The sequence below is a fragment of the Protopterus annectens genome, chromosome 8.part0 (assembly GCF_019279795.1).
Source record: "Protopterus annectens isolate FY-2018-M chromosome 8.part0, PAN1.0, whole genome shotgun sequence".
Taxonomy (NCBI): Eukaryota; Metazoa; Chordata; order Ceratodontiformes; family Protopteridae; genus Protopterus; species Protopterus annectens.
Window position 1 is genome coordinate 44,805,482 of NC_056741.1, and position 26,002 is coordinate 44,831,483.

Below are 26,002 nucleotides of genomic sequence, written 5' to 3' on the forward strand. Positions count from 1 at the left end.
TTTACTTCTTAATTTCCCTGCTGCCTATTTCCATAATTGTATTATTACCCTTTGATAAGACGTTTGATTCTTTGCAGGTAGATTTGTATTCAAGCTGCACACATAGATATAACTATAGCTACCACTCATTTAACCAGATTTCCGCAGAGTGTCTAGACTTCTGCCTAATATTTTTGGTCTTTCCCTCAGAAAATCTGTGGTTATTTGGCAAAACATGAAGGACCGCAGTCACCAAATAATGACAAGACATTTTGGTTGGGTACTTCCTATTCTTCAGAAAATGCATGTCAATGCAATTGTTACTGTAGCAGCTTTTGGAGTAAGAGCAAGTGTTTTATCTGTGTCCTTATCTTGTGGGATCTGTTCTAAATGACGCAGAGTCCTTTTCTCCTAATGATGCGTGGTGTGTCTAAGTGCTTTAGCTGTGTATTTTTTGGGATCTGTTCTAACTGACGCAGAGTCCCTTTCTCCTAATGATGTGTGGGATTCTCACACTCCAAATCTGCACAAAGCAGGTTAACTTCCCCTGACAACTCATGGCTCGGCAACAGTCGGGCGCCGAACAGTGCCAACATCCAGCGGAGTCTCACTTCCATTTCACTCCGAACTTGCACAACCGTGCCTAAAGAAGTTTCACTTCAAAAATAATCCCAGAGAAGTGAAACATCAGGTATGTATGTGTTGAGTACAAATAAGCAGGGGAGAATAGAAAAATGATTCACTTGAAAACAGGCAAACAGTAACAGAAACAGTCTGATCATAAATGTATTGCAGGAGTATCATAGCTTCAGATTCACATACAAAACAGGGGCCAAGCACAAATTTAAAGCTAGAAAATGGATGGACTGGATTGGGGAGGAGTTTTAGGGGCAGTATATTATAGAAAGCTGAATAAATTCTGTGAGATTTGCATGTTACCCCTACACCCATTTGGGTTTCCTTAAGCCATTCTGATTTTTTTTCCCACCTGACAAAGCATGATGCTTAGGGACTACTCTAAATTATCCCTGCACATAATCCTTACCATTGCCCTTCTGACCTGGGATATGCCTGGGAATAACTGCATGCATTAGTCCATACACACAGTTTAACATAGGTTCATAGGTAGGTACTAGGCTATTGGCCCTAGGGCCTATACAAGCCTAGCCAAAAATGTACCCTGGCTTTCGCCACCCAAGAAAATTATTTTCCTGTGCCCCTGTCAAGCAGAACCACAGAAGGGATCCCCGGGGTGAATTTCCTATTACCCATCCAATCATCAAGATTTTTCTTGAAGAGTGCCAATGAGGAGCTCTGTTTGACATAGATAGGCAGTCCGTTCCAGAGTATGGGAAGTCTCTGGGACAGGAATCTATCCCTCCAGCATGTTCTGTTTATTGTGGTGACAAGGTTTAGGCACCTAGAGCGTGTAGCTCAGAGGGATTGGGATTTCTTTAAGTGGAGCATGTCCAACAGCTCTGGGTTTGACATACCTTTGTATGTTAGGCAGAGATCGCTTCTGAGTAGGTGATATGTGACGGAGTAAAGCTGGAGTTTTTTGAGATGGTCTGCGTAAGGCATCTGTTTGAGGCCAGTAATCCTCTTTGTGAGATATTTTTGTGGCCTTTCCAGTTGTTGTAGATGTCTTGTGAGGTACATACCAAAAGGGGCGTTGTACTCTATAATGGGTCTAATGAGTGATGAGTAGAGGGGAACAATTACCTCTTTTTTTCTGGATGATAAACCTTTTGTGATGAGGTGTGCCACGTAGAAGGATTTCCTGACCACTTTGGCGATGTGATTATCAAAGGAGAGACTACTGTCCACCTGTGTCCCAAGGTCTCTTATCAAACTTTCAGTGTTAAGTAGACTACCACCTATGTGGTAGTTCATGGGTACAGAATTTTTACCAAAGGGGATGACAATGCACTTTTTGGCATTGAGCTTGAGACCATGTCTTTGACACCAGGCATCTGTCTCAGTGAGGCCCTTTTGTAGGATGTCCACATCGTTAGGAGTTTCAATTATGGCTCCTAGTTTGCAGTCATCTGTGAATTTAGTTAGCCAAAGACCTTCTGTGTTACCCTGTACTTCAGAGAAGTAGATACCAAACAGGAGAGGACCCAGGACTGAACCCTGTGGTACTCCACTTGTCACTGGTCTGAAGTCTGATTTTGAGTCTGCTACTTTCACAGTGTGGGTTCTTTCAGTAAGCCAGTTGGCAACCCATCTTGTGACATAGGGATTTATACCTAGTTTAGTGAGTTTATCTATAATTCCAGAGTGGGGGGTGGTGTCAAACGTCTTGGCGAGATCTAGATAGGCTGTGTGAACCACCTTACCCTCATCTATGGCTTTGGTAACTACTTTAAAGAAGTCCATCAAGTTTAGGAGACATGATCTGCCTTTTACAAACCCAAACTGTGTGGGGTCCAGGGTTTGGAGATCTCCACTGTTTTTGTTTATGAGTTCCATGATGATATGTTCCATGGCCTTGCAGACGAGACTCGTCAGGCTAATGGGGTGGTAGTTCCCGGGGTCTGTTGTGGCCCCCCCCCCTTTGTGGAGTGGGATAACTGTCGTGGTGCGCCATTCAATGGGCACAAAGCCTGAGGTGAGGCTATGATTGAACATGGTCCTTAGGTGGGGTGTCAGTTCATTCTGTAGTTCATGTAGAAGGCAGCCTGTGATGTTGTCAGGTCCCATGGATGCTGTGTTCTTGGCTTTGGAGAGTGAAGTTTTTACCTGTGCAGCCGTGATTACAGGAACTTTGCATTCTTCCAGTATAAAGATGGGCCCTTTAGGGGGTGAGAGGGGGGTAAAGTTAGCACTGAACCTATTTGCCAGGATGTTGGCAATATAAGTTGGTTCTGTATATTTAGTGTCATTGTGCTGTAACTCAGAGCAGATCTGAGTGTTGCCATTGAGATTTTTGACATAGCTATAGAATGCTTTGTGGTTGTCTTTAGAATCAGTGGCAATTTTGTTTTCATAACTAGCTTTGGAGGATTTTATGAGGGATCTCAGCTTCTTACTGAGGCTGACCACAGAGTTCCTCCAATCATGGGATTTTACTCTTTTTTGCAACAGTTTATTTCTTCTGTTGTAGAGTTTGTTTATGGCAGAAGACCACCAGATTGGCTTCCTTTTTTTGGAGGATAGCATCTTGGTTCTGTTAGGGATAGCACGATCCATGCACTCGTGTAAGTGCTTATAAAGTGCATTTGTGTAGGATTCAGCAGTCGTACCTCTATTGTCCATCTGCATGGGTGTCATGAAGTTTGCCACTTCTGTCTTAAGTGTGAAGTTGGCTTTGGAGAAATTTTTTACGGTTGTTTTCCTAATGGGGGGTGGGAGCGGGATGTGGATGTCTAGGGTGATTAGCTTGTGGACGGATCTGACCAACGAGGAGCTGACCTCTGGTGTGGAACACCAGTCACCCATGTTGGTGATGACCAGGTCTAGGATATTGCTGCCTCTGGTGGGGGTGTGGATAAGTTGATCCAAAGCGTTGGAATTGATGATTTCCAGAAAACGTTGAGCAAAAGAGTTGGTACATGAGTAGTTTTCCCAGTTAATGGTAGGGTAGTTGAAATCACCCATTATTAGAGTGTTAGCTTGTACCTTAATATTTTCCAGATAATTAAATAAACAAAACTAAACTTTCACAAACAGTTATAAGGAGGGTGGTGTGTAACCAATGTTGCTTCTAAGGGGAGGCCTAAGATTATTACTGTTATTCTTCTTGAGCATCCTGAGGAAATTAAGCTTTACATAGTTCTATGGAAGCACACTGACTGTAATGAGGTATGAGAATTAACTTGGTAAGGAATTCCAATCAAGTACAAAAGATAATTGGAAACCTGCAAATGAAAAAAGGGGCAATTCTCACTCATTAAGCACATTCCAATTGACTCATCAATCTAGTACTTCCTGGCATCCAAGAAACTGGGCATGGAAGGCAAGAGCTGGAGTTTGTGTTTGTCATGAGTCAGACAATTGTATCAGCTTTTATGTTTCTAAATGGGCCTGCTTGTTAGTATTATGGAATGCTTGGTGTTGTCTGCTGCACCTCAAAAAGAAGCTGGAATGCACAGAGTCCTTAATTTACAATTTTTTTTTAATTTATATGCTATTATACAGTGTACAGTGTTCTGCAGTGGGTGTACATTTTTCCACTCTTCAGAGACCTTTCTCGAGGAACCAGCAGAAAAATGTGGTTCAAGAAGTCCCAGGAGTCCTTTCCTGACACATATAGTGACAGCTCCCCCAGGGGCAGAGGGGGGAGCTCCAATGGAAGAAGCCACCCTCGCTGCAGAGGTCCATGGAACCAAGATTTTGAGACTCGTTCTTCGGTAAACCTTTCCAGCACTCCTGAAATGAGGCCCAAGTGGTCTCCTCTGGAGGTAATCGGGGGTAATTTTTCCCCTGTACCAGACAGCCTGGCTACAGATAACTTCTGAAAAATGGGTGCAGGGAATAGATTATATTATCCCTTTTTCACTAACCCCATCCTCTTGCAAAAAAATCCTGGATGTTCCATCCAATCAAAGGAAGCATGCAGCACTAGAAATACAAAAGCTGCTAAAAAAGTAAGTCATCCAAAAAGTCCCCCCCAGGCGAGATAGGATCCGGAATTTACTCAAGGTTTGTTTTAGTGCAAAAAAGACAGGGGACTGCAGACCTATTCTAGATCAAAGCAAACTAAACAAACTGGCTCATCAAACCAAATTTGGATGGTCACAGTTCAGTCCATTCTTGTGTTTCTGGAATAGGATGACAATGTGCTCCACAGACCTCCAGGATGTGTGCTATCACATAAAAATGCACAGGCAATCCAAGAGGTTCTTACACTTCTGGCTGGAAGCCAGTCACTACCAATTTAAAGTACTGCCCTTTGGCCTCACCACAGCTCCCAGGGTGTTCACCAAATGCATAGCAGTAGTAGCAGCTCACTTGAGACTGCATGGATTGAGTGTTTCCATACCTAAATAAGTAGCTTGTCACTGCCATGAACCACGCATCAACTCACAGAAGCCAGCCAAAAGGTTCTTCAAACCTGCTCCTCTTTGGGAATAATGGTCAACTATGAAAAATGTCACCTAGAGCCAACTCAAGTCTTAGAATTCATAGGTGCCCTTCTAAACACAAAAATCACCATAGCCTCTCTTCCTCCACAAAGATTAAGGACAATTCAAAAAGCATAATCAGCAAAAACAAAGTGACAGACAAACTAGTTCTCTGAACATTGGGCTGCATGGCAGCATCAATAAGTATCCCTGGCCAGATACCATATGCAAATTCTACAGTGGTTGCTTGCAGCACAATGGTCGATACTTACTCATCCCATGTCCACACCAATTTCCATAACCAACATTTGCAAGAAAGATCTAACGTGGTGGACTCATAAGTTCATAGGTAGGTTCTAGGCTATCTGCCCGAGGGCATTTTCAAGCATAGCCAGAGTGTGTCGGCTTTCACTGAGCCATTGATTAAATAACTGGGCCTCTGTCAAGCAGAGCCAATGAAGTGATCCCAGGGGTGTATTTGCTGTTACCCATCCACTCGTCAAGGCTTCTCTTGAAGGGTATTAGTGAGGGGCTCTGCCTAATGTAGTTAGGAATTTTGTTCCAAAGCATGGGGAGTCTCTTTGACAGGAATCTATCCCTCCAGCATGTTCTATTTATTAGTGTGGTGAGGTTTAGCTCACTACAGCATGTGGCTCACAGTGACTTGGATTTCTTTAGGTGGAGCATGTCCATCAATTCTGAGTTAGACATGGCTTTGTAAGTCAGGCAGAGATCACCTCTGAATAAGCGATATGCCACTGAGTACAGCTGGAGTTTTTTCAGTCGGTCTGCATAGGACATATGTTTGAGGCCAGTAATCCTCTTGGTGAGGTGCTTTTGTGGTCTTTCCAGCTGTTGGAAGTGTCATGTGAGGTACATCCCAAAAGGGGCATTGTACTCTATGATGGGTCTGATGAGTGACGAGTAGACAGGCACTATAACCTCTTTATTTCTAGATGCGAACCCCTTAGTAGTTAGATGGGCCACATAGGATTTCCTAACTACTTTGGCAATATGATTGTCAAAGGAGAGATTACTATCTACCTGGATCCTCAGATCTCTTATTACCTCTTCTGTATTAGGGGGCTGCCGCCTATGTGGTAATTCGTGGGTGCTTTGTTTTTCCCAAATGGGATGACTATGCATTTTTTGGCATTTAGCTTGAGGCCATGACTTTGACACCAGGTGTCTGTCTCAGTAAGACCTTTTTGAAGGATGTCTGTGTCAGCCGGAGAGTCAACTATGGCTCCCAGTTTGCAGTCATCGGTGAACTTGGTTAGCCATAGTCCTCCTGTGTTTGCCCATACTTCTGAGAAATATATGCCGAACAGTAGGGGTCCCAGAACCGAGCCTTGCGGGACACCATTTGTGACTGGTTTAGAGTCGGACCTGGAGCCCGCTATTCTTACCGTGTGAGTTCTGTCTGTAAGCCAGTTGGCAACGCATCTTGTGACGTAGGGGTTTAAGTTCAGGCTGGTGAGTTTTTCTATAATACTCGAGTGAGGAATGGTGTTGAATGCCTTGGCGAGATCAAGGTAGGCTGTGTGAACCACCTTTCCCTAGTCTATGGCCTTGGTGACTGTCTCGAAAAAGTAAACCAGGTTTAGTAGGCATGATCTGCCCTTAACAAAGCCGAACTGGGTCAGGTCAAGTGTTTGGAGATTCCCAATGTCTTTGTTAATGAGTTCTATGATGATGCGCTCCATAGCCTTGCAGACCAGGCTAGTCAGGCTTAGTTACCAGGGTCAGTTGTGGCCCCTCCTTTGTGGAGCAGAATAACTGTTGCTGTGTGCCATTCTATGGGCATGTAGCTTGTGGAGAGGCTGAGGTTGAACAGCGTGTTTAGGTGGAGGGTTAGTTTGTTCTGTAGTTCATGCAAGACGCAGCCTGGGACACCATCTGGCCCCATTAATGCTGTGTTTTTGACTGTTGAAAGGGCTGTTTTCACCTGTGGTTCTGTGATTTCCGGGACACTACACTTTTCCGGTATTGTTGTGGGCCCTTTTGAAGGTGAGAGGGAGGTGAAGTTTGCACTGAATCTATCTGCCAGGATGTTGGCAATATCAGTAGGTTCAGTATATTTTGTGCTATTTTGCACTAACTCAGAGCATATCTGCGAGTTGCCACTTAGATTCTTGACATAGCTAAAGAAGGCTTTGTGGTTATCTTTCGAATCCTTGGCTATTTTTCTTTCGAAGTTAGCCTTGGATGATTTTATGAGGGACCTTAGTTTCTTGCTGATACTGATCAGGGCTGTCTTTCCTTCTTGGGATTTGCTTTTTTTTCTGAACTAGTTTCCTCCTTCTGTTGTATAACCTGTTTATGATAGGGGTCCACCAGACTGGTTCCCTTCTCTTAGGGGAGTGAGTCTTGGTCTTGCTAGGGATGGCACAATCCATGCATCCTTGTAGGTGCTCACAGAGTGCAATTGTAAAAGATTCTGCATCTTGGACAGTGTTATCCTTTAGTGTGGGGGCTGTGAAACTTACCACATCTGCCTTAAGTAAGGTGAAGTTTGCTTTAGAAAAGTTTTCCACTGTGGTTTCCTTGGTTGGGGGTGGTGGTGGGGTGTGGACATCCAGGGTGATTAGTTTATGGTCTGACCTAACCAGTGACGGGTTGACCTCTGGTACAGAATGCCTGTCGCCCATGTTGGTGATGACCAGGTCCAAAATGTTGTGGCCTCTGGTAGGGGAGTTTACCAGCTGATCCAGGGTATTTGAGTTGATAAATTCCAGGAAACGCTGAACCTGGGAGTTTGTACTCAAGTAGTTTTCCCAGTTAATTGTAGGGTAATTGAATTTGCCCAATATCAGGGTGTTCGGTAGGACCTTCATGTTTTCCAGTGTCTCCAGAAAAGTGCAGTAGTGGTCCTGGGTCATAGAGGGTGATCTGTTGCAGGTCACAATTTGCATTGCAGAGCTGCCCGATGTTAGTTGCACATGGATGATCTCAGAGGTATCATGCTGTGCCACTAACCTGGAGGTGTGAGTATCCTTGATGAATATGGATACACCCCCCCCCCCGGAACAAATTCTACAAGGACATCCTTTTTCTCTCCTCAGCCCAAGGTCACAGTGACCACAGATGCCTCCCTGCTGGGGTGGGTGGGGGACACTGCAGTAGAAAGATAGTCCAAGGCACCTGGTCCCCAACAGAGGCCTCATTGCACATTAATGTTCTAGAGATGAGGGCAGTGCTCTTAGCGTTGTAAGCCTTTCAGGATGCTCTCCCCTCTAGAATGATTGTGATTCAAACAGACAATATGTCAGTGGTCTAGTCTATCAACAAACATGGAGGAACCAGGTCTTATCCACTATGTCGAAAAACCCTGAGTGTGTGGTAATGGGCAATCTCATCAAACCACTTTCTAAGAGCAATGCACATTTCTGGGAAGTCCAATGTGATAGCAAACAAGTTAAGCAGGTCCGTTCTTCTACCTAATGAGTGGTCCCTCAATCACAGAGTGTCTGAGAGAATTTTTCAGTCATGGGGCCAGCTTTGCTGAGATCTATTTGCCTCTCTCCTAAACAATAAATGCAGCAGCTATTTTGTCCTCATCCCCCCAATAGGGGAAGCCCTGAGGGATGCTCTCCTTCATGATTGGCCCCTGGTCTCCTTTATGACTTTCCTCCAATACCTTTGATTCCCACATTTCTTCAGAAAGCCATCAGGTTAAAGAGCAAAGTCATGCTTAAAGCCCCCTTTTGGCCTTGACAGATTTGGTTCCCCTTCTTTAACCTCACCTAATCTAACAACCTCGGATACTGGATCCAGTTCCAGATCTCCTGTCCCACCCAACAGGCATGGTCCATCCCGACATTCACAATCTCAAGCTGACAGCTTGGTATCTCCACTTCCATTAGTAGCCAGGCAACCTATGCTCTCTTCACCTGTTCAACTAATACGACTGTCATCTCATAAGCCTTTCACATGAAAACTGTATTTTAGTCAATGGAAGAAATTTGCATATTGGGCACTGCAGAATGACAATGAACCCATTTCAGCCCCAATTCATGAAATCCTTGAGTTCTTGGCATTGCTTTTTGATAGTGGTGCCTCTGCTTCCACCATCAAAGTTCAACTAGCAGCTATCTCCAATTTCCATATTAGCTTTAAAGACTCTTCTGTGGCCTCTCACAAACTCTGTAAGGGTACGCTTCTTTTACAACTTCCCTTCAAAGACCCTACTCCACCATGGGATCTCAACTTGATATTACAACCAATCTCTCAACAACTATTTGAAGCTGCCCACACTTATGATATTAAGTTCCTTTCCAGGAAGACTATTCTGTTAGTCGCACTCATTTCTGCCAGAATTTCAGAGAGTCAGGCCCTATCATTTAAACCTCCATATCTAGTCTTTCATAAGGACAGGGTTTCACTCAGATCTAACCCTTCATTCCTTCTAAAAGTGGTCTTTGAGAACATCAATGAATGTATTAGCTTGCCAGTTTTCTTCCCCAGCTATACTAATAAAGGAAAGTATTGTTTACATTCTTTGGATGTACATAGACAATTATGTTTCTACCTACATAAAACTAAAGACTTCAGAAAATTAGATCAGCTTTTTATCTCCTCCTCACATATTAAATTGGGGAAAGCTGCATCTAAAGTCACTTTAGCAAAATATTTGGTTAATTAAATTTCCTTTATGTATTTCAAATCTAGTGTTACTCTTTCAAAACTCCCAGAGGCTCATTCCTCAAGAGCTGTAGCTACATCAGCTGCTTTTCTGGCTAGAGCATCCATGGATGATATATGTACAGATCCAACATGGGCTAAGCCCCATACTTTAATACTCACTTCAAATTGGATCTGGTCTCCAGGGGTACAGCATCATTTGGTTCAGTGATGCTTAGGAATATCCTTCCTTAGTCCGTCCAGGAAATAAAGTAGCTGGGGACTCTGTCCCATCCATTGAGGTTAACACGAAAATTGACTACTGCAGATAAAGAAGTTATTTACTTACCATAACTTTCCATCTGAGTTGTCGATTTTCATATATCCTCAACTCCCACCCTCCAACCCCCTACCTAATTCTTTTGGAAGGATGGGTGGTTTCTACCTGATCATAATCTGGCTGATTATTTAAAATGGTGACAGACATGGTCCCTGTTGGAAATATAAAAATGCTTTCCTTCCTCCTCTTTTTCTGCTTATTCTGTCAGCAAACTCGATCTGAGGTAATGAACCAGTTGTGTTATGGGTAGAGGGGGAAGCTTGAGAGTTTTTGGTTGCCATGATCTTTAGCAAGCAGCTAAGTCGATTCCGAGGGATCAGAACTGGACCCATCCGCCCATTGAAGATGCATGAAAACTGACAACTCAGAGAGAACGTTATGGTAAGTACATAACTTCTTTCTATATATCTGTATGAGCTCTAACTTTAGCACTGCAGATTCTGAATGTAGTGAAGTTTATCGAACTTTATAGTTTTTGCAAAGGATCAATAATGAAAGCAAGTTACACCAGAATTATGTCTGCACATGTGGCTTGCTTTTTAAAGATGGATACAGCATAGTTTCCTGGGTATATCTGAGAGTTTAGACTAATGCCCCCAAACAAGAGGGCTTATTATGTTGCATTAAATGATGGTTTCTGATGTAGCAGCTAATAAGCTAGCTTCCACACACACGCAGCAGCTGGACTGGATACTCTAAATTGGCCCTAGGTGTGTGTGTGTGTATATATATATATATATATATATATACACACACACACACACACACACACACACACACACACACACACAGACACGAGTGTGTGGTATAGATGAACTACGATTGCGGAGCTAGCCACCCAATGGTGTAAACCATGGCTCTAGATGATTGTCACTGTTGAAGTGACACCCTGACCCCATTTGCAAAAATAGTAAATGGAAACTTACAAAATACAGAAACTTAAAATGAAAAAGAGAGATGGGACAGAGACAAATACAAGATAATCAGGTATGTTATACAAAACTAGAAAAACATACATGATTATCCTTATATTTTCTCTCTCCCATTTGTTTGAAATCTCTGGATTTCATTTTTTTAATTAAAAGCAACAAGAAAAAAGCAACAGGGATCTTCCTTCCTCCGTTGCTTCCTTCACACAGCACTGACGTACTACGCAAGTGTAAGAACGCAAGTCCCATACACATGCGCAGTACATCAAGAAAGACCCAGGATACCAGGAAAAACACGGAAGAGCAGCACTGTGTTGGTATACAAGGGCATTATTTAAAAAAAAAAGTAAGTAACATTTTTCTTAAATAATGCCATTGTATAATAGCAATAACCCATAGCTGGGTGTGGGTAATGCTGGATTTACCCACGGTTGGCTTCACCCTCATGACCAAATCACACTGACCATGGGTAAATCCAGCATTACCCACACCCAGCCGTAGGTTATTGCTATAATAATCATAATAGAGCATTGATCCGCTTAGATCATTTTCAGTCTCAGCACTACAGAAATGCAAACAAAGAAACAACAAACATTAATATCACTGCAAAAGTGGTAATGTAAAACCAGGCAAGTGTAGCTGTACTAAATCAAGATAAAATGTAGCATAAATTAATATAGTCATAGACACGATACAAGAATCTGACCACTAAAATACACACTGTCATAACATCATAAAGTCTCTATCGAGAAAATAACACGAACAAAGTGTTTACACAGTATGTATGATTATCTGGCATGGGCTGTGAAGTAAGGCACAAGACAAATGAGGGGAAGAATGGAAAGGAGGTAGACAGAAAATGTGAAAAAAAGCAGTGTTGGGAAGAAACAAGGGGGAAGTGCACAGCTATCTTCTACTCAGGTTCAGAGATCTGGGCAGTACTACAGGAGTTTGGGAACATGTTTACTGGTAGGGGTGGATCTACCTGATGAAACACCATGTAGACAAAGGGCCTCATTAGCCCATTAAACAGGCCCTTATAGTGGGCCTGAGCGAGATAAGCAGACAGAGGGAGAACTACAGGAAATGTTGGATCTTAGAGTAATCCAAGAATCCTGTAGTTTACTTCTGCTTTAACATGTCTTATAACAAAAAAAAAAGCTAATAAATATACATTTTATTTAAATACACAGTAGTAGCAGTAGCAGCACATGTTCCTGATACTAAATTTAAACTAGTCTTAAGAGAAGGAAGTCCATAGCTGGAAGGAGATAGGGATGGTTAGAGCAGTAAGGGAGGGCTTGAAAAGTAGGTGGGGGGGGGGTCAGCACAGTGGCCACAATAAAAGGTCCAAATTGTGCCCCACAATTGCTAAGGCTGGCCCTGTATAGAAGACATTCCTGAGGTTTGCTAGATATAGCAAAATAAAATTACTGGAAGAAAACTTTTAGTTATGTACTTACCATAACTACAGATGTTTGGGATCCATCTCGCCTACATTCTGAATGATGGGTTCGGAGACGATACTGCCCCGACTCGCACGCGCTATGCTATAGAGCGAGGCCTCTTATTGGCTGAGCTTTCTTTATCCCAGGATGCACCACCACTAATCCCCCAGATCTTGTTTGTCCGCATTCATGCACACATGCACAGCTTGTTTATATAACATTGTTAGATGTTTCAAGATGAAACAACAGGATTCGGACCTTCTGATATCCTCTGATCTCCAAGGAAGGGGGAAGGAGGGTGGGTTATTAGGAATATAGGCGAGATGGATCCCAAACATCTGAAGTTATGGTAAGTACATAACTAAAAGATGTTATGTGATCCGATCTCGCCTACATTCTGAATGATGGGACAGCGTCCCTAGCACCTAAATCCCGGGTGGCTCATTGGAAAACACTCCTGAGCACTGTGGAACCAAATGAAGCTCGTCCTCTAGATGCCACATCTAATTTGTAATGAGAAATGAAAGTATGCGGGGAAGACCATGTAGCCGCAGCACAAATGTCACCAATAGCAAGCTTAGAATGAAATGCTACCAAAGTAGCCATAGCCCTTGTAGAATGAGCCTTGACAGAGGTGGAAAGCTCCTCGTTAGAAAAAATATAAGCTTGAGTAATACAGTCCCTGATCCATTTGGCAATAGTGACCTTTGTGACTGCGTTGCCCAATTTGTTTTCTGCAAAGGACACAAACAACTGATCTGTATTCCTTGACTGTTTGGTCCTATCCAAATAAAAAGGTAACTGCCTATGGACATCTAGTGTGTGGAAAATAAATTCGCTTCATTGGAGTATTTTGGGAAAACACTGGGAGCTCTAATGACTGTTGTAAGCATAAAGTAGAGCAGACTTTAGGAACAAAGAAGGATTCGGTCTGAGGGAAACTCTGTCTGGATGAAAACCAAGTACGGAGGTTTTACTGACAAAGCTTGAAGTTCTGAAACCCTTCTGGCTGAAGTAATTGCCACTAGGAAAGCTGTCTTCCATGATAGAAACTTTAAATCACAGGTAGCTGCCGGTTCAAAGGGGAAGAAGTTAAGGCACGTAATACTATATCCAGATCCCATGGAGGTGCAGGATGAGAAACTGGAGGTCTTAATAGAGCAGCACCTTTCAAGAAGGTCTTACACAACCTGTTGCTCATTAAAGGTGGGTCTATGGATTCATGAAAGTTAGAAATTGCTGCCAATTGTACTTTGATGGTAGAAACAGAAGAGCCTTGGTTGAAAAGAGAGGTTAGGAACTTGAGTACTTCTGCTACGGAGTTGAAATGGGGTCCAGGCCCGAGTTGAGCCCATATAGCAAATCTTTTCCATTTGCTAGAATAAAGTTTCTTCGTGGGCTGAAGACAATATGCTCACTACCTCTGGGTCTAGTGCATGTCTCCTGACTATGGTTGGAAGAGGAGGAGCCAGGCCGTCAATCTTAATGTGTGTAGGGACTGGTGTAGTAGTCCCGACTGATGAGTCAGTAGGTCTGGGATCTGGTCCAGGAACCATGGACCTTCCAGAGCATGTTTCAAGATAGGGAAACCAGACTTGACGAGGCCAGTAAGGAGCAATTAAGATCATCTTGCTCCCTAAGAGAGAAGCCTTCTGAATTACCTTGGGTAGTAGCGAACTGGAGGGAAGGCATAAAGCAGGCCGGTGGGCCAAGGATGGACTAACGGCATTCATAGGGCTCTTCCCCGAGCCGGGATAGGGAGAAAAATCCTTGCACTGTGATTCAGAGGAGTCGCCAAGAGGTCGCAACAAGGAACTCCCCATTCGCTGAAAATCTGTCTTGTAATAGTTATGTTCAGAGACCACTCGTGAGGAGAGAGAATGGTCCTGCTCAACCTGTCATTGGATTTGCCCGTATGTGAGTTGCCACTAGGAAGCGATTGGTTGAGATTGCCCATTCCCAGACCCTCATCGCTTCTCTGCAAAGAGGATAGGATCTGGTCCCTCCCTGCTTGTTCAGGTACCAGACAACTGACATGTTGTCCGTGTGAACATTGTCGCCCTGAGGGAGGTAACAGTGAAGGGCTTGAAGGGACAGGAGTACTGCTCTCATCTCTAGGATGTTGATGTGGAGAGAGGTCTCTTCCGGATGCCATTTGCCTGGACTGACCTGCCCAGGGACTGCCCCCACCCGTCTGGGGAGCGGTGGTCAACGTGGCTGCCGGAGGAGGAAGAGCAAAGGGTCGTCCCTGATCCAAATTGGAAGACACTAGCCACCAGCGAAGGTCTCGTCTTCAAGATTCTGTGATCCATATTAGATGATTGAGAGGGAGTTCCTGAAAGGACCATTGAGTTGAGAGAAGCCACTGGAGGATTCTCATGTGTAATCTTGCCAAGGAACTAGCAGAACTGTGGCAGACATCGATCCCAATAGTTGCAAGACCATTCTGGCTGGGGCTTTGGACTTGGGAGTAGGGCTCGAACCTGACTTTGTATGATCTGAATTCTGTCTGCAGGTAGATAGACCCGCATCTGGTTTGAATCTATCTCTGCCCCTATGAATTTTATCCTTTGAGATGGCACAGACTTTGGCCAATTGAAGGTGATTCCTAGGGAATTGCCCAGTGATGTTGTGGCCTGCAGGCTCTGTAGAAGTAGATGCTTTGAGGTGGCAGTTAGAAGCCAGTTGTCTAGGAAACACCTGGAATCCTAGACTCCTCAAGTGAGCAGTCACTACTGCCAAGCATTTGGTGAACACCCTAGGGGCTGTGGTGAGACCAAAGGGCAGCGCATCAAAGTGAAAATGACTGCTTCCTAGGCTGAAGCGCAAGTGTCTCCTGGACGCTTGATGTATTTTGATATGGTAATACGCTGCCCTGAGGTCTATGGAGCACATCCAAACACCTTTCTCCAACAACGGGAGAATGGTTTGTAAAGTGACCATTCGAACTTGGACTTCTTGACTGAACGGTTTAGGTTGCTTAGGTCCAAAATGGGCCTCAAGTCCCCGGTCTTTTTGGCACTAAAAGAATCTTGAGTAAGTCCCTAATCCGATCTGGTCTGGGGACCGTTGATGGCTCCTTTTGCAGCAGTTTTGAAATTTCTATGGCTGCGTATCCCGTTGACTGGGTGGCGGGTCCGGGATTCTTTGGACTGAGGGGGACAACAGAATGGGATGGTGTAACCTCCGCACCCATCGGTCCTGAGTGATCCTTTCCCAGGCCTTTAGGTGCTTGAGCAGCACAGCCGGGCAATCCCTCAGGGACTATGAAAAGTTGAGGAGCCATGAAAGGACTCGTCTCCAGTGTTGCGGGGCCTCTGCCGCCTCTGGGACGGCGTCTTCCTGATGAATTTTTCTGCCTCTGGAGGGGAACTTCCTGCTGAGAGGAGTAAGACTTCCATCTTCCCTCCTCTTTTAGCCTTGGAATAAGGCCGAAGGGAGTGGAAAATCGTGCCCCACGGGGTCAGAGTCTTACCCTCCTGTTCACAGCGGTAAGTGTGTCTTTCACCTTGGGCCCAAACAGGGTGGACCCATCAAATGGGGCGTCCGGCGAATGAAGACTTGAAGGCCTCCGCAAATGACACAGGCGGCCAGGCTTGCCTCCGAGTGCAATGCCTGTACCTGCCGCTCTTACCCCGGCCGGCGATACAAAATGAGCCTCATGGACGAGTTCGAGATGGATGACATCGAGCCAGCTGAGATCCAATCGTCTGGGCCAGCTCCTCAGGCAGGTTACCTAAGAGGGTATCGGATAGCTCCTTAATCAGATCCCTCTGGAATCTTGTAAGTCGCTAGGTAGTTCAGAGACCTCAAAGTAAAGGCCGCTGAACTAAGGGTGCGCTGCCATACCGATCCATGCTCCTAGACTCCTTATTAGGAGGATGGACGGGGCGGAATCCTCTGCTACATCCTGCTGTGTAGCAGATGCCACCACCATAGCATCCACAGCCACACCTTTCGTGAGGAACTCTCTATCTGGGGGTGCTGAAAGAAATTTGTTTGGACGAGGGCACCGTTCCACAGAGAGTCCGGTGTTTCCCGCCCTTGACAGATCAAATCCAAGAGCGAGACACCCAGGAGGCGGAGGGCTGAGCCCAAGGCCTTCAGGAACACCGACTCATCAGCAGAGGGAGGTTTGGACTGCCAGCCGCCCTCTTGTTTTAGGGCTTCAAGGATGTCTGCAAAGGAGACATCATCCGAGGATGACTTGGGGACCCCTCTGCATCATCGAGATCGTGTCAGATGTCAAAGACTCATCAGGGGAATCAACGTGCTTCCTCTTGCACGCTTTCTGCCTGGGAGGTTCATCCAAGAGGCTTCAGAAGGACCTCCAGGAGGGGAGAAACCCCAGCGGGGTAACCTGAGGCCCAGGGGCTCCGCTGTCTGCTGACAGGGGAACTGCCAACGACCCAGTCTCCAAGAGTAGGGAAGGAGCCGGGAAACTGTGGAGGTGGCCAAAGAAGATTTGGCTAGAGCACTCCTTATAGCCCTGAAGGCGGGACCACCAGAATCCTGGGAAGGTCCCCTCCGTGGCCACGCAGTAGACGGTACTCCCGCCACGACCACAAAGAGGAAGACTTGGGACCAAGGCATCAATCCCAAGCCTCCCATAGGGCCAAGGAAGAAGTCCAGACACTGAACTCCGACCCGGGAGCCGGAGTCGGAGCAAGGGTCGGGTCTGACCCTAACACCTCTACTGGTTCCACTACTCCAACGGTGCCGGCTGTTGGAGGAGGAAGAACTGTAAGTGGACCATCGGCTCCGAGCCAAATGGGCTGGAGCCGAAACCATCTTTTGGAACACCGGAGACTGGAAGAGTCGGAGTACCCTGTCGATGTCCGAATCAGACATCCTGGAAGATCTCGAGGATACCGATCGGGCCCGAACCGATTTCTCCATCGGCGGCCTGGGGACTGGCTCCGAAGGATTCCACTATTATCGGCGAAGCCTTCACCAAATTTCTCGGCTCCGATAAAGACGGGAAGTGTCTGAGCCAATGACCCTTATCAGCTCCAATATCAGTGGAGCCGATGAGGATGACCCGCCTCGATGCTCCAGACCTCGGCCCAAACCAGAGGGGTCGAGGTAGGAGGCATCGAGGCAGACCGTTCCGACCTCGGCCCAAGTCCGTGGAGCCGATGGAGAAGTCTGCTTGCCTTTCTTGGCCGACTGACTGGTCGGAGCCGACGCTTCTTCTTAGAAGAAGGAGAGGAAGATAAAGCCTCCTCAAAGAAGGCTTGATTAATCCTCTAAGGATTAATTTGTTTTCCTCTCCTGGAGGACTCGAGAGGAAAACGCATGGCACACACTGCAGGATTCTTGGAGATGTTTGGCCAAAGATAAGGACGAGGAGTGGTCGTCCGTAATGGACATTTTAAACCCACACTGCACTTCTTAAAACCGGATGGTTTATGTTCCTTAGACATAGTTGTAAAACAGAAACAACAGTAAACTTTAAACAGCTTAGGACACAGGTACAACAAATATGCCAAAAATATATAAATACTGAAAAAGAGAAACTTTTTCCCTTTTTTACACAGTAAGAAAAAGAAAGAAGCAAGGAGGGTCAAGACCCTCTAACTCAAATGGGTACTTGACCCACACACAACCAATAAAGTAGTTAGAACAGGGAAGGCCCTCTGACTGAAAGGAATCTTCTCTGACAGGAAATTTTAAGTAAAAATCAATAAATCACCAAGAAACACACTCATACACAAATAATAGCCGTTAAAACAGCTTTTGGGTTGAAAAAAAGAAAATTTCTGACAGGAAAAGATACTATTAATATAGTACTTAGCCCAGCCAATGTTGAGACCACGTCCAAGCTCTGTGATCTGGGGATTAGTGGTGGTGCATCCTGGGATAAAGAAAGCTCAGCCAATAAGAGGCCTCGCTCTATAGCATAAGAACCCATCATTCAGAATGTAGGCGAGATCGGATCACATAACATCATTGGTTTTAAAAGAATAATGACATTTTTGTATCTGCAATCTAGGATATGTACTGTGATGACAATTCATAGCTAGGTAAGTATTAGGCTAGTTGCTTTTGGAGACTATGTTAAGCTTATTCTATTTTCCTTTAACAGTAAGAATCAAACCTTGTACCTTTTGTCTATAATGTAAACACCTTAACCATTATGCCAACCCCCAATCCGTTAGTGGTAAGATAATATCTGGAGAAATATATAACTCAAATGATCATCCGAGAGAGTTCAAAGGAAGAGATAAAGTATTTGCATTAATACCCACTGCAGAAAACATGTTCCTTGCAAAGCAGCGAGGATTTCTGAAATGATAGAGAAAGTAAGAAATTAATTATAAGGTAATACAAGGAAGAAGAAAAGCACTTATCACAAATATTCTGATAACATGCAGAGAAACTTCTTTAGTAAGTCTACTTGCAAGGAAAATTAAGATTTATGTAGAATGTCTGAAAATAAAAATAGGGGAGACACTAACAATGTCTCAGAAAGAGTAAGTGAGGTAATCTGTGCCATGAAATAAGGTCAGATTCACAGTGCTGCCTGGCAAAATCAGTTTTATTTTGTGAGGTTAACTGATAAAGAAAGATAGTGCCATACCTGGATTGTTGGAAGAATAAAGTGGAGACCAATCTATGGACTGTAGTAGGTCACTGATGCACGTTTGTCTGGATTAATTTATTATTATGAAAGTGATAATTTGTATGGGGGGTATAGGTTTTGAATGACTATGATGACAGGTAGGTGATCACAACAATTGTTGAGAACACTGACTTTTAAGCATACATATTTTCTTAATAATAGGTCAAGTTTAGAAGCATTACCAGTCAGACTATTTGTCCCAGTGGCTAAGTGCACAATTATTTGAATCCCTATTAAACTATGTGGAAAGAGGACCAGATAGATTAATGCTGAAGTCTCCAACAATGATAATATTATGTGGAATCCCGGAGGGAAGGACTTCATTGATATTGTTCAGGATGAATATAGAAGGGGTATATACTGAGGACACGTGAAGATGGGGTATTGTTGCCCACAGCCATAGCTGCATGAAACCAGTTGGGGACCCTGGCACCCGTATTTGTAGCCTAAGATATCATGAGCACTTGTATGGAAAAGTTTTTTTTTTTTTAAATGAGAAATGAGCATTTCAATTGTTGGTGGAAATAGTTTATGTATATATAATATACAGTGAGGGGCAGTACTCATCTTTTAACAATGTTTCAGTAATGGCTATGATACAAGGTGCTCTGTGAGCAACCACATTGCTGTTAGCTATAAATATTGATGCAAGTTAAATAGATATTTGTCTTCAATTTGAGATTGACAGGAGTGAGGTTGGCTGCATTGTGGGCCTGGGTTTGAGTGGATATCACCAGAGTGGAACAGATTAATAAGACTGTTGTACAATTTACTGCAATTGTTGGGTGGTTATAATTCTGTTGCAGAAATATCTGGATGTGATATTGTCAAAAAAATTGTTATAATGTATTATGTGAGCTAAAATCTTGACACTGATTACAAGCAGCGGTGAGGGTACTGGAGGGTGACTTTTGGAAGAAAGAATCTGAAGCTAGTAATAAGTTTTGCATTAGTAAGATGAGTGGTTGAAGTGGGATGACAAAAGATTTAAGAGAAAACATGACATGGTGTGTAATATGGTACTATTCAAATGTTTTGCAGGGTGTTTGGGTTATTTGATAGTTGAATTTGAATGGATGATAAGACACCAAGTAGCAAGGCTGGAAAAAAAAAAAGAAGTAGGGACATGGAAGGAGTTACTGAGCTTATTTAAGAAATAGGCTTCACAGAATACGGAAATTAATCCAACACGTATGGAACTAACTTGAAGAAGTAACTTCACAGGAGGTGAATTGAATTCAAGCAAGCAGCTGTATCACAATGGATGTCAGCAGCCACTGAGCCTTGTTCCTGAACACCACGTAAATGGTGAAAGGTAGGGAACTATCCCAAGATGCTCCCACAAGTCACTGACACAAAAGTTCTGAATTTCTTCCATCCCTTTCTCTAAACTATTTCTGTCAGTGTACCCTTAATTGTGGGTTCCTCCCTGTCAGATTCAAGACTGACTCGTACTATCCTAACCTCAGGTATCTTAGTGTGTTCTTATATTTGAGCCCACACCCATCAGTCTTGCCACTGACTTTTTAACTAATGAAGCCCTGTGGAAAGACAATATCAGGTTTATCAGAGGTCCACTCCTTTTTCTTTACTGTTGCTTTGTATCTCAACTAACTTCACTGGTCAAATACTTACCATTTTCCATAGGTCCTGAAAATGGGGAGTCCTGGCAAATGATCACATCATGGGTTGAATCAGGCACTAAAGTTGCCGAGTGTAACACACTGCCTAGAAAATCATTTATATTTTTGTTACACTCTTGTCTGCATTTGCACAAATTACTTTGATTTTCTGTGATACAGCTGTTTTGTGCTTACAAACATAATGTAATCACGATCATTAAGTCTAACAATCCTTTTCCATCTATTGAGTAATTTAGTACCAACATAATTATAACAGATTCTACAGTCATAGTAGATAGCAGCAGTGAATCATGTTCCACAAGTACAACTTCATTTGGATTAGCATCAAAATTTTTTCAGACATAATAATGACAGTATTAACCATACAATGCTTTGTTATGTTCATAGGTTCATACTAGGCTATCTGCCCAAGGGCATTTATAAGCCAAAATGACCTCCCTTGATCTAGATGTGATCCCTTCATGATCAGGGTGGGCTTATAGAAGTTTTTTCCTAACTACTTCAACACCCTCCTGTGTTTGCTTGTACTTTCAGAAAAGTAGATGCTACAAGAAGTGGACCCAGGACTGAGCCCTGTGTGACACCACACTTGTTGTGACTTTTGAGTCTGACATGGCTCAGCCAACTCTGACCCTGGGTTCTGTGCTCACAGGTTGTTCAGTTTGTGATGTATATTTAATTCCTCGTTGAGTTTGTGAAGCACACAGGAGGACACCATTATGTTGGCAATGTGTAGGTTCAGTAATTTTCACATCATTTTGAAACTAATTCTGAGCATATCTGGGGTTTCTCCCAGGTTTTTCTAATAGCTAAAAAGAAGGCCTTATGATTCTTCTCTTTAGAGTCCGATTTTTTTTTCAAAATTTGCTTGGATGATGATTTTATGAGAGCTCTAGTTTTTTACATAATGATCAAAAGTGTCTTTACCTTTTCAAGGTTTTGCCTCTCTTTTTAGTAGCTTCCTTTGTTGTTGCTTGTTTTTGTTGCTATGGCTGTCCACCATACTGGACGCTTTGCCTTGGTACAGAGAGTCTCTTGTTTGTTTTGATTTGTGCCCCCTGAGCTGGAGTGTAGTGTAGGTTTGGCATGTAAGTGATTTCAATGTAAGTGTTTGAGTATAGTAATGGCTCAGGGGCAGGGAAGAGAACACACTTTTTTTGAGGTTTTTAGAAGTTTGAGTTTTTTTTTTTTTTTTTTTTTTTCTTTTTGTTTGTGAATTAGAGGGAGATGGCTGATGAAGAGCAGATCCTCATGATCTGATAGGTTTGGATCTCAGTGAGGGTATACTTCCTGATCCCATTCTCCTGATGTGATCATTGATGATTGTTCCATGGTGTGGGATGGTGACTAGTGGTGTCCATGGTTTTCCAGTTTATTTGAGTTATTTCTTTTTGTTATAGTGTTGAGGTGTTCTTGGTTGAGCTGTCCCAGTCTATATAGTGTTGTTGAAGTAGTATACATGATGGTGTTTTTACATTTATCCCCTTTAATGTTTTCTTAAGGCCATGGGGTGTGAGGGTTCTTGGTGGAGCAGTGTGGCCTATGGTTAATTGCACCTGGCAGAGCTCTGATGCATCGTGGTCTGTGCACTGCTGGATGGTCCACTGCGTTTGGTGTGGCATCCTTGAACCTTGGGGTGTGGGTGTCCTGTATGAATGCCTCCTTCCTTTTTGTTGTCCTCCGTGACTGGATTTTGGGGCCGGATATGAGGTGAAATTGAACCTGGTTTGGTGCTGGTGACGAGATGGCCTTGAACCAGGTTTTTCTCACAACGACAGATCTCCATTGTGAGAAATATTGAGAGTCTTCGAAAAGATGCATCTTGATGGCATTGTTGAGTCAGTACCACTTTGCAGATAAAGTCACAAAACTAAGCAAAACCTTTACGTTTAGCTCTTGCTGTATCCAAGCATATTAGATTTTAGATTTTCAACACCAACTGTTCTACTGAATAATTATTCAGAGGACTTGAGGTCACTTTGACAAACACACTTTATAAAATTTCTAGGTAGAGCCCTCCTAAATGTAATTTACACTTGAATGTTAAGATTGTCAAATGTGTTCTTGTATCATTTCCTGCAGGTACTACCACAATTTCAGAACATTATTTAATCAACCATTTGTGACTTTACCAGTCTAACTACACTGAATGGGCAACTATGTAATCCCAATGACTATTCATCATGTGAAGCACCAGCCACAGCCAGAATCTTTTTCTGCTGGTTTTGATAACTGTGTGCATTACACTTTAGCTCATACACACTTTATGAAAGCATCCCTGAACAAGGTGCAAGAACATGATCCTTTCCCATTCATCATGGCAGCAGGATTCATTTGCTGCGTATCTCTCCAAGCCTACCAATGATTCCTCTACATCATCTTGACTCAAACTTATTCAGTGGTATTCTGGGTTTGATGTAGCAGGTTGGCAGGCTACTGCAGTAATTTGTTGTCCTATATACTAATAAAAGTGTTCGTCTGATGGTGGACAGACAGCAAGTCCTAGGCTTTTTAAGGGATGCTGAAAGAACTCCCATCAGTATATGATCCATACAAAATTACAGATTAATATACTTTCAAGGGTGTGGAAAGCAGCAAATTCTTTCTCTAGGTGCAATCAAATCCACTTCCATCAAAAGACATCCTATTTCCATTGCAGATTAATAAACACAGGAACTAGTACCTCCCCCAGATGTTAAGTAATAAAATATTTGGTACGTTTTCTAGCTTTTTCATGGGTATTCAACCCCCAGCTACAAATACACATCTTTCTTTGCAGGGGGCACACGTTATCTTAGTGGTTAACCAGAATCACGACAAAATCCAAAGCAACGTGGTTTGGGAGCGTTTACAGCCGATTACCTATGCATACTCACAAAAAATAAATTAGGTTAGGGTTGCAAAGCTATAAGTGGAGAAACGCTTGGGCCAAATAACTCCCACTCCATTACTAAATAATATTATGATGCTTGTGTACAAATACAGCGTACAAAAATGCCATATCAACCCATGTATTCCCACGGCAGGGTCAAAGCCCACAACTCAAGGGGTTTTGGCACGCATTTTCTTGGCCAAGTAGCTCTCCAAAGAGAGCTACTTTTGACCACCAAATCGAAGATAGCACGTGCTTTGCAAAAAAGACGTGGCTCTTCGTAAACAAGTTGAATATAAAACTGTACACAGCCGTAATACTAGCGTTTGGTAATACAAAAGCCCACGTGCGGCTGTCGTATTTCTAATATCGTCTCACAAAGAACATTCAATCTCCTTGACACGCAATGCGTTCACCCACCCACAGTTACAACCCTCGTTTTTTTAGGGTAGCATATTTAACTAATAAACGAAATTCTCAGGTTCGTTTTGAAGGACACAAACAACCAACCAACATGGACATTCCACGTTTTATCTTTATTACCATGACAACAGAACTACGCATTTCCTCCCTTCCCCCATCAGAAAACTGATAGTCTCGTTTCATACCAGGAACCAATTAGATGACTGTTGCTAGGCTTCTGTCTTTACGAGCCTTGCCAATCAACGATAGACAACAGCTCACGCTCCTTGTATGGAAATAAAGAGAAGGCGCTAAAATACCCCTGCTCTCATAGAAAGAAAACCCCATCATCTCTCTTTCGGGACTTATTTACATAGACGGAGGGCGGGTGGTGTTGAGTAAACCTGATGTGATTGATTGGAGAGCGATGTCTGTGAGGGATTGGTAGTTGACCAATTGTATGCAAGTGGGAGGGAAGGTAATGATCAGTGTGTGGAGTAGCTCGTGATGGAAAATTCCAGCAACTAGGTGTTTGTTCGCGGTTTGGCCGTTAGGGGTGGTAGTAGAGATTAGGCTTAAATATTTGAAAGTAAATAAATATCGTATTTGAGTAGTAGGAGGTGCTAATTTTATAAGACATATTTATAATAAACAATAAAGTAATTTGGTCCTTAAAATAAGCAGGTGAAATATACCGGTGTAATATGTATTTTTTCGTATTCGTCGTTTATATTTATCTCGAGGGCAGGTTTTATCAGTTCTTTTTGTAATCGAAAATCTGTAACGCGATATAAAGAAATAATCTAACCCCCCATTTTAGCAATACCGCGAAAAAACGATCACAAAATAAAACTCGTATCTGAAGCTGGAGATGCTTTAGAGTGATATGCTGGATGAGGCATATATACTTGTCCCAGAAACCATGAATCAGTTTTGTTTTAGTCTGGTTTAAGTAATGTATATAAACTTGCTTGTCCGCTATAAGAGTTGTGCCTTGCTTGGACATAAAAGTCGAGAGCAATTGGTTTGCTGGGCTGGGATTTTTTTTTAAAAGAGAAGTTACGCTGTAAATTAGACGATGCGTTTCTGTTAAAATGATTTTAAAATGGGGGTTTAGTAGGTATAGCCCGAAAAACACAGCGGGGCCACTGAAAGTATTTTCTTTTTAATGGTTGGAGCCCCCTTTGATTGAGAAAGGGGTAACACCCTCATATTACGCATTTCGTTCCAAACCTTTTCTGATTAGGGTAGCCGTTTTTTGAGTCCATACTTACCAGCTGAGTTATACTTCTGTACGGATTATACAGGCTCCACACGAAATTTTGTAGGAATGTTTATTAATGTTGGTGTGGCCGTCTTTGAGAAGAATATGCTTGAAGCGGTTCTCGGGGCACTACCGTTGTTTGGTACAAGCGCGGGCGTGCACTTACTGTTCCAGTTTAGCTTAAATTGATGTTGGGATTTTATACAGAAGGCTGCATTTTGTGAAGGATGTAAAATCGCACTTAGCGCCCCTCCCCAATGGTTTTACTTGTTAGAAAATGTATGGTACTACGCACGCTTGTATTTAGTTTGCCAGATGAGATTCTAGTAATTTTGTATATATACAACAAGTGTAAATACTTTGTGTTTTGCTTTCTCGGTGGAACGTTTGTTGGTGGTTCTAAGTCATGTCGTTACAAACTAGAGAGAGCGGTACTGGGCTATATTTTTGATCCTTCAGGTTGTGCTCTCGCTCTGGAGCGAGTACCCGGTCATGTTTTTGTTTATTATTACTGTTGCTGCATTAAACAGCTATAAATGTATTACGCTTAGTTGTGGTGTAAAAGCTACAGCACCTAGATATTGTGTTGCTCGTAATTGTCACCATGTACTGCTGCGTCCTCCTGCTTGGCAGCGGCAGCTAGAACAACCAGTGCTTTCTTAATTCTGTGACTTGATTCTAATTTTCATATTTAAGAATTGATGTTTCGTTAATAGCTCACATATGCTACCGGATACTGCTTCTAACGGCTGCTGCCCCCGAGTCCCGTGCTGATACTCTCTCAAGTCTGATTAGGTGTTGGGGCTGT

At 43.3% G+C, this 26,002-nt stretch overlaps 1 long non-coding RNA gene across 1 annotated transcript in view; it reads right to left on the minus strand.

Annotated features, from left to right (window-relative positions):
- LOC122807971 overlaps window positions 1-24,250 on the minus strand; it is a 126,366-nt gene extending 102,116 nt beyond the window's left edge. Inside the window, exon 1 of the long non-coding RNA XR_006365744.1 lies at window positions 24,137-24,250. This is a non-coding gene — a long non-coding RNA (uncharacterized LOC122807971). The remainder of the gene's footprint in view (window positions 1-24,136) is intronic.
- Window positions 24,251-26,002: the final 1,752 nt, after the last annotated feature.